A 9,031-nucleotide genomic window follows, 5' to 3' on the forward strand; every position below is an offset into this window, starting at 1 on the left:
TTCTGGAGATTATCTGGTTTCATTTTTGGGAAGCAGTCCACATGGAAAAATGACGCAGCCAAACTAAAGATACGCTGGATTGGTTCTTTCTAATGTCCCTGTTGTTAAGAACCAGGAAAATTGAAGAATAAGAGCGGGAAAATGTCAAATTTACTTGGTCTACAACAAAGAAACCCTTTTATTTTATTGCTGTTCTTCATATACAAGTTCACAGACAAGTCCTTCAACAATGAGAAAATGTTTAAAAGAAATTGTGTATAAAAATGTTAGCTGTTTCTTACAGAGTTATCTCCTAGTGTTATGTAGGTGTCAGACCACCAATTACTCCCTCAAATTTTGAACGTATGTAAAAGTAGGCCTACTGTAACACAAAATAGTGCTTTTGATGTCATTGTTTACTTAATTTAACCAACAAATTCGCAGAAATGAAACTTTTGGTGAAAGAGAAATATATTTCGACCATTTTGAGCTAAAATTCACTTGTCTGTCAGTTTGCATTAAAAATTTGGGATTAATGCGCTCTATAGTACACTAATTTAAGATTTTCAGAAAACCAGGGGTTATTTTTGGAGTACCGCTGTTTTGAAGGTCAGATGTACCAAATTAATAGTAGAATTTTGTAACAGAATATTAATCTTAATTTGAAAACAATTTGATATTGCAGAACAAATATCAAATGATCATTTCAGAAATACATTGTGCTTCAAGTGCAAAGTCTTTTCTAACAATTAACAGTTGTTTTCTGAGCTAGTTCTGATTGGTCAGGTTTTATTGTCTGTTTCTTGCTTTTGTTCTATGGATAGCTATATATATAGTTCAGTGGTACCTTTTTTTTCAGGATATGGTGTGGGTTATTCAAAAGGATCTTTTTATGTAATTTTGAAATGATATACATTTGATATTTGATAGTAATTGACTGATTCGATCCACAAAAAAACCTTTTATTTTATTGCTGTTCTTCATATTCAAGTTGACAGACAAGTCCTTCAACAATGAGAAAATGTATAAAAAAATTGTTTATAAAAATGTTTTGATTTGTGTACATTAATCTGACTAATAATGACATTCTTTTATTTCGGATTCTACCAAAGAGGACAGAAGAAGCAGCCCAAAGTGAAAGACTTGAAGAAATATAGGCAATGTAAGTAGGATTAAGTGATTTTGCTGTTTGTGGTGTTTCCTCGAAGTAGCTGGTTACCTCCAAATGGGACGACAGTCATGGATGTTGAGATGGCCTACGTCGCAGACTCGCGGGGACGGGCGGCTCAGATGTTTGCTAGCGACCTACGACAGCTACAGGCTTACTGCCTATGCCTGTAGAAGGGGACTTTGAGATGTCATGCTGAAGTTTTCTGGAGATTATCTGGTTTCATTTTTGGGAAGCAGTCCACATGGAAAAATGACGCAGCCAAACTAAAGATACGCTGGATTGGTTCTTTCTAATGTCCCTGTTGTTAAGAACCAGGAAAATTGAAGAATAAGAGCGGGAAAATGTCAAATTTACTTGGTCTACAACAAAGAAACCCTTTTATTTTATTGCTGTTCTTCATATACAAGTTCACAGACAAGTCCTTCAACAATGAGAAAATGTTTAAAAGAAATTGTGTATAAAAATGTTAGCTGTTTCTTACAGAGTTATCTCCTAGTGTTATGTAGGTGTCAGACCACCAATTACTCCCTCAAATTTTGAACGTATGTAAAAGTAGGCCTACTGTAACACAAAATAGTGCTTTTGATGTCATTGTTTACTTAATTTAACCAACAAATTCGCAGAAATGAAACTTTTGGTGAAAGAGAAATATATTTCGACCATTTTGAGCTAAAATTCACTTGTCTGTCAGTTTGCATTAAAAATTTGGGATTAATGCGCTCTATGGTACACTAATTTAAGATTTTCAGAAAACCAGGGGTTATTTTTGGAGTACCGCTGTTTTGAAGGTCAAATGTACCAAATTAATAGTAGAATTTTGTAACAGAATATTAATCTTAATTTGAAAACAATTTGATATTGCAGAACAAATATCAAATGATCATTTCAGAAATACATTGTGCTTCAAGTGCAAAGTCTTTTCTAACAATTAACAGTTGTTTTCTGAGCTAGTTCTGATTGGTCAGGTTTTATTGTCTGTTTCTTGCTTTTGTTCTATGGATAGCTATATATATAGTTCAGTGGTACCTTTTTTTTCAGGATATGGTGTGGGTTATTCAAAAGGATCTTTTTATGTAATTTTGAAATGATATACATTTGATATTTGATAGTAATTGACTGATTCGATCCACAAAAAAACCTTTTATTTTATTGCTGTTCTTCATATTCAAGTTGACAGACAAGTCCTTCAACAATGAGAAAATGTATAAAAAAATTGTTTATAAAAATGTTTTGATTTGTGTACATTAATCTGACTAATAATGACATTCTTTTATTTCGGATTCTACCAAAGAGGACAGAAGAAGCAGCCCAAAGTGAAAGACTTGAAGAAATATAGGCAATGTAAGTAGGATTAAGTGATTTTGCTGTTTGTGGTGTTTCCTCGAAGTAGCTGGTTACCTCCAAATGGGACGACAGTCATGGATGTTGAGATGGCCTACGTCGCAGACTCGCGGGGACGGGCGGCTCAGATGTTTGCTAGCGACCTACAACAGCTACAGGCTTACTGCCTATGCCTGTAGAAGGGGACTTTGAGATGTCATGCTGAAGTTTTCTGGAGATTATCTGGTTTCATTTTTGGGAAGCAGTCCACATGGAAAAATGACGCAGCCAAACTAAAGATACGCTGGATTGATTCTTTCTAATGTCCCTGTTGTTAAGAACCAGGAAAATTGAAGAATAAGAGCGGGAAAATGTCAAATTTACTTGGTCTACAACAAAGAAACCCTTTTATTTTATTGCTGTTCTTCATATACAAGTTCACAGACAAGTCCTTCAACAATGAGAAAATGTTTAAAAGAAATTGTGTATAAAAATGTTAGCTGTTTCTTACAGAGTTATCTCCTAGTGTTATGTAGGTGTCAGACCACCAATTACTCCCTCAAATTTTGAACGTATGTAAAAGTAGGCCTACTGTAACACAAAATAGTGCTTTTGATGTCATTGTTTACTTAATTTAACCAACAAATTCGCAGAAATGAAACTTTTGGTGAAAGAGAAATATATTTCGACCATTTTGAGCTAAAATTCACTTGTCTGTCAGTTTGCATTAAAAATTTGGGATTAATGCGCTCTATAGTACACTAATTTAAGATTTTCAGAAAACCAGGGGTTATTTTTGGAGTACCGCTGTTTTGAAGGTCAGATGTACCAAATTAATAGTAGAATTTTGTAACAGAATATTAATCTTAATTTGAAAACAATTTGATATTGCAGAACAAATATCAAATGATCATTTCAGAAATACATTGTGCTTCAAGTGCAAAGTCTTTTCTAACAATTAACAGTTGTTTTCTGAGCTAGTTCTGATTGGTCAGGTTTTATTGTCTGTTTCTTGCTTTTGTTCTATGGATAGCTATATATATAGTTCAGTGGTACCTTTTTTTTCAGGATATGGTGTGGGTTATTCAAAAGGATCTTTTTATGTAATTTTGAAATGATATACATTTGATATTTGATAGTAATTGACTGATTCGATCCACAAAAAAACCTTTTATTTTATTGCTGTTCTTCATATTCAAGTTGACAGACAAGTCCTTCAACAATGAGAAAATGTATAAAAAAATTGTTTATAAAAATGTTTTGATTTGTGTACATTAATCTGACTAATAATGACATTCTTTTATTTCGGATTCTACCAAAGAGGACAGAAGAAGCAGCCCAAAGTGAAAGACTTGAAGAAATATAGGCAATGTAAGTAGGATTAAGTGATTTTGCTGTTTGTGGTGTTTCCTCGAAGTAGCTGGTTACCTCCAAATGGGACGACAGTCATGGATGTTGAGATGGCCTACGTCGCAGACTCGCGGGGACGGGCGGCTCAGATGTTTGCTAGCGACCTACGACAGCTACAGGCTTACTGCCTATGCCTGTAGAAGGGGACTTTGAGATGTCATGCTGAAGTTTTCTGGAGATTATCTGGTTTCATTTTTGGGAAGCAGTCCACATGGAAAAATGACGCAGCCAAACTAAAGATACGCTGGATTGGTTCTTTCTAATGTCCCTGTTGTTAAGAACCAGGAAAATTGAAGAATAAGAGCGGGAAAATGTCAAATTTACTTGGTCTACAACAAAGAAACCCTTTTATTTTATTGCTGTTCTTCATATACAAGTTCACAGACAAGTCCTTCAACAATGAGAAAATGTTTAAAAGAAATTGTGTATAAAAATGTTAGCTGTTTCTTACAGAGTTATCTCCTAGTGTTATGTAGGTGTCAGACCACCAATTACTCCCTCAAATTTTGAACGTATGTAAAAGTAGGCCTACTGTAACACAAAATAGTGCTTTTGATGTCATTGTTTACTTAATTTAACCAACAAATTCGCAGAAATGAAACTTTTGGTGAAAGAGAAATATATTTCGACCATTTTGAGCTAAAATTCACTTGTCTGTCAGTTTGCATTAAAAATTTGGGATTAATGCGCTCTATGGTACACTAATTTAAGATTTTCAGAAAACCAGGGGTTATTTTTGGAGTACCGCTGTTTTGAAGGTCAAATGTACCAAATTAATAGTAGAATTTTGTAACAGAATATTAATCTTAATTTGAAAACAATTTGATATTGCAGAACAAATATCAAATGATCATTTCAGAAATACATTGTGCTTCAAGTGCAAAGTCTTTTCTAACAATTAACAGTTGTTTTCTGAGCTAGTTCTGATTGGTCAGGTTTTATTGTCTGTTTCTTGCTTTTGTTCTATGGATAGCTATATATATAGTTCAGTGGTACCTTTTTTTTCAGGATATGGTGTGGGTTATTCAAAAGGATCTTTTTATGTAATTTTGAAATGATATACATTTGATATTTGATAGTAATTGACTGATTCGATCCACAAAAAAACCTTTTATTTTATTGCTGTTCTTCATATTCAAGTTGACAGACAAGTCCTTCAACAATGAGAAAATGTATAAAAAAATTGTTTATAAAAATGTTTTGATTTGTGTACATTAATCTGACTAATAATGACATTCTTTTATTTCGGATTCTACCAAAGAGGACAGAAGAAGCAGCCCAAAGTGAAAGACTTGAAGAAATATAGGCAATGTAAGTAGGATTAAGTGATTTTGCTGTTTGTGGTGTTTCCTCGAAGTAGCTGGTTACCTCCAAATGGGACGACAGTCATGGATGTTGAGATGGCCTACGTCGCAGACTCGCGGGGACGGGCGGCTCAGATGTTTGCTAGCGACCTACAACAGCTACAGGCTTACTGCCTATGCCTGTAGAAGGGGACTTTGAGATGTCATGCTGAAGTTTTCTGGAGATTATCTGGTTTCATTTTTGGGAAGCAGTCCACATGGAAAAATGACGCAGCCAAACTAAAGATACGCTGGATTGATTCTTTCTAATGTCCCTGTTGTTAAGAACCAGGAAAATTGAAGAATAAGAGCGGGAAAATGTCAAATTTACTTGGTCTACAACAAAGAAACCCTTTTATTTTATTGCTGTTCTTCATATACAAGTTCACAGACAAGTCCTTCAACAATGAGAAAATGTTTAAAAGAAATTGTGTATAAAAATGTTAGCTGTTTCTTACAGAGTTATCTCCTAGTGTTATGTAGGTGTCAGACCACCAATTACTCCCTCAAATTTTGAACGTATGTAAAAGTAGGCCTACTGTAACACAAAATAGTGCTTTTGATGTCATTGTTTACTTAATTTAACCAACAAATTCGCAGAAATGAAACTTTTGGTGAAAGAGAAATATATTTCGACCATTTTGAGCTAAAATTCACTTGTCTGTCAGTTTGCATTAAAAATTTGGGATTAATGCGCTCTATAGTACACTAATTTAAGATTTTCAGAAAACCAGGGGTTATTTTTGGAGTACCGCTGTTTTGAAGGTCAGATGTACCAAATTAATAGTAGAATTTTGTAACAGAATATTAATCTTAATTTGAAAACAATTTGATATTGCAGAACAAATATCAAATGATCATTTCAGAAATACATTGTGCTTCAAGTGCAAAGTCTTTTCTAACAATTAACAGTTGTTTTCTGAGCTAGTTCTGATTGGTCAGGTTTTATTGTCTGTTTCTTGCTTTTGTTCTATGGATAGCTATATATATAGTTCAGTGGTACCTTTTTTTTCAGGATATGGTGTGGGTTATTCAAAAGGATCTTTTTATGTAATTTTGAAATGATATACATTTGATATTTGATAGTAATTGACTGATTCGATCCACAAAAAAACCTTTTATTTTATTGCTGTTCTTCATATTCAAGTTGACAGACAAGTCCTTCAACAATGAGAAAATGTATAAAAAAATTGTTTATAAAAATGTTTTGATTTGTGTACATTAATCTGACTAATAATGACATTCTTTTATTTCGGATTCTACCAAAGAGGACAGAAGAAGCAGCCCAAAGTGAAAGACTTGAAGAAATATAGGCAATGTAAGTAGGATTAAGTGATTTTGCTGTTTGTGGTGTTTCCTCGAAGTAGCTGGTTACCTCCAAATGGGACGACAGTCATGGATGTTGAGATGGCCTACGTCGCAGACTCGCGGGGACGGGCGGCTCAGATGTTTGCTAGCGACCTACGACAGCTACAGGCTTACTGCCTATGCCTGTAGAAGGGGACTTTGAGATGTCATGCTGAAGTTTTCTGGAGATTATCTGGTTTCATTTTTGGGAAGCAGTCCACATGGAAAAATGACGCAGCCAAACTAAAGATACGCTGGATTGGTTCTTTCTAATGTCCCTGTTGTTAAGAACCAGGAAAATTGAAGAATAAGAGCGGGAAAATGTCAAATTTACTTGGTCTACAACAAAGAAACCCTTTTATTTTATTGCTGTTCTTCATATACAAGTTCACAGACAAGTCCTTCAACAATGAGAAAATGTTTAAAAGAAATTGTGTATAAAAATGTTAGCTGTTTCTTACAGAGTTATCTCCTAGTGTTATGTAGGTGTCAGACCACCAATTACTCCCTCAAATTTTGAACGTATGTAAAAGTAGGCCTACTGTAACACAAAATAGTGCTTTTGATGTCATTGTTTACTTAATTTAACCAACAAATTCGCAGAAATGAAACTTTTGGTGAAAGAGAAATATATTTCGACCATTTTGAGCTAAAATTCACTTGTCTGTCAGTTTGCATTAAAAATTTGGGATTAATGCGCTCTATAGTACACTAATTTAAGATTTTCAGAAAACCAGGGGTTATTTTTGGAGTACCGCTGTTTTGAAGGTCAGATGTACCAAATTAATAGTAGAATTTTGTAACAGAATATTAATCTTAATTTGAAAACAATTTGATATTGCAGAACAAATATCAAATGATCATTTCAGAAATACATTGTGCTTCAAGTGCAAAGTCTTTTCTAACAATTAACAGTTGTTTTCTGAGCTAGTTCTGATTGGTCAGGTTTTATTGTCTGTTTCTTGCTTTTGTTCTATGGATAGCTATATATATAGTTCAGTGGTACCTTTTTTTTCAGGATATGGTGTGGGTTATTCAAAAGGATCTTTTTATGTAATTTTGAAATGATATACATTTGATATTTGATAGTAATTGACTGATTCGATCCACAAAAAAACCTTTTATTTTATTGCTGTTCTTCATATTCAAGTTGACAGACAAGTCCTTCAACAATGAGAAAATGTATAAAAAAATTGTTTATAAAAATGTTTTGATTTGTGTACATTAATCTGACTAATAATGACATTCTTTTATTTCGGATTCTACCAAAGAGGACAGAAGAAGCAGCCCAAAGTGAAAGACTTGAAGAAATATAGGCAATGCAAGTAGGATTAAGTGATTTTGCTGTTTGTGGTGTTTCCTCGAAGTAGCTGGTTACCTCCAAATGGGACGACAGTCATGGATGTTGAGATGGCCTACGTCGCAGACTCGCGGGGACGGGCGGCTCAGATGTTTGCTAGCGACCTACGACAGCTACAGGCTTACTGCCTATGCCTGTAGAAGGGGACTTTGAGATGTCATGCTGAAGTTTTCTGGAGATTATCTGGTTTCATTTTTGGGAAGCAGTCCACATGGAAAAATGACGCAGCCAAACTAAAGATACGCTGGATTGGTTCTTTCTAATGTCCCTGTTGTTAAGAACCAGGAAAATTGAAGAATAAGAGCGGGAAAATGTCAAATTTACTTGGTCTACAACAAAGAAACCCTTTTATTTTATTGCTGTTCTTCATATACAAGTTCACAGACAAGTCCTTCAACAATGAGAAAATGTTTAAAAGAAATTGTGTATAAAAATGTTAGCTGTTTCTTACAGAGTTATCTCCTAGTGTTATGTAGGTGTCAGACCACCAATTACTCCCTCAAATTTTGAACGTATGTAAAAGTAGGCCTACTGTAACACAAAATAGTGCTTTTGATGTCATTGTTTACTTAATTTAACCAACAAATTCGCAGAAATGAAACTTTTGGTGAAAGAGAAATATATTTCGACCATTTTGAGCTAAAATTCACTTGTCTGTCAGTTTGCATTAAAAATTTGGGATTAATGCGCTCTATAGTACACTAATTTAAGATTTTCAGAAAACCAGGGGTTATTTTTGGAGTACCGCTGTTTTGAAGGTCAGATGTACCAAATTAATAGTAGAATTTTGTAACAGAATATTAATCTTAATTTGAAAACAATTTGATATTGCAGAACAAATATCAAATGATCATTTCAGAAATACATTGTGCTTCAAGTGCAAAGTCTTTTCTAACAATTAACAGTTGTTTTCTGAGCTAGTTCTGATTGGTCAGGTTTTATTGTCTGTTTCTTGCTTTTGTTCTATGGATAGCTATATATATAGTTCAGTGGTACCTTTTTTTTCAGGATATGGTGTGGGTTATTCAAAAGGATCTTTTTATGTAATTTTGAAATGATATACATTTGATATTTGATAGTAATTGACTGATTCGATCCACA

The 9,031-nt window shown here is 34.0% G+C and overlaps 1 long non-coding RNA gene across 1 annotated transcript; it reads left to right on the plus strand.

The window, feature by feature from the left end:
• Positions 1-4,654: 4,654 nt before the first annotated feature.
• On the plus strand, positions 4,655-8,338 carry LOC139519288 (uncharacterized). Its single transcript, XR_011663559.1, has 2 exons — positions 4,655-6,541; positions 7,842-8,338. It is a non-coding gene; the product is annotated as an uncharacterized lncRNA (long non-coding RNA).
• Positions 8,339-9,031: the final 693 nt, after the last annotated feature.

Source organism: Mytilus edulis, chromosome 4, assembly GCF_963676685.1.
Source record: "Mytilus edulis chromosome 4, xbMytEdul2.2, whole genome shotgun sequence".
Taxonomy (NCBI): Eukaryota; Metazoa; Mollusca; class Bivalvia; order Mytilida; family Mytilidae; genus Mytilus; species Mytilus edulis.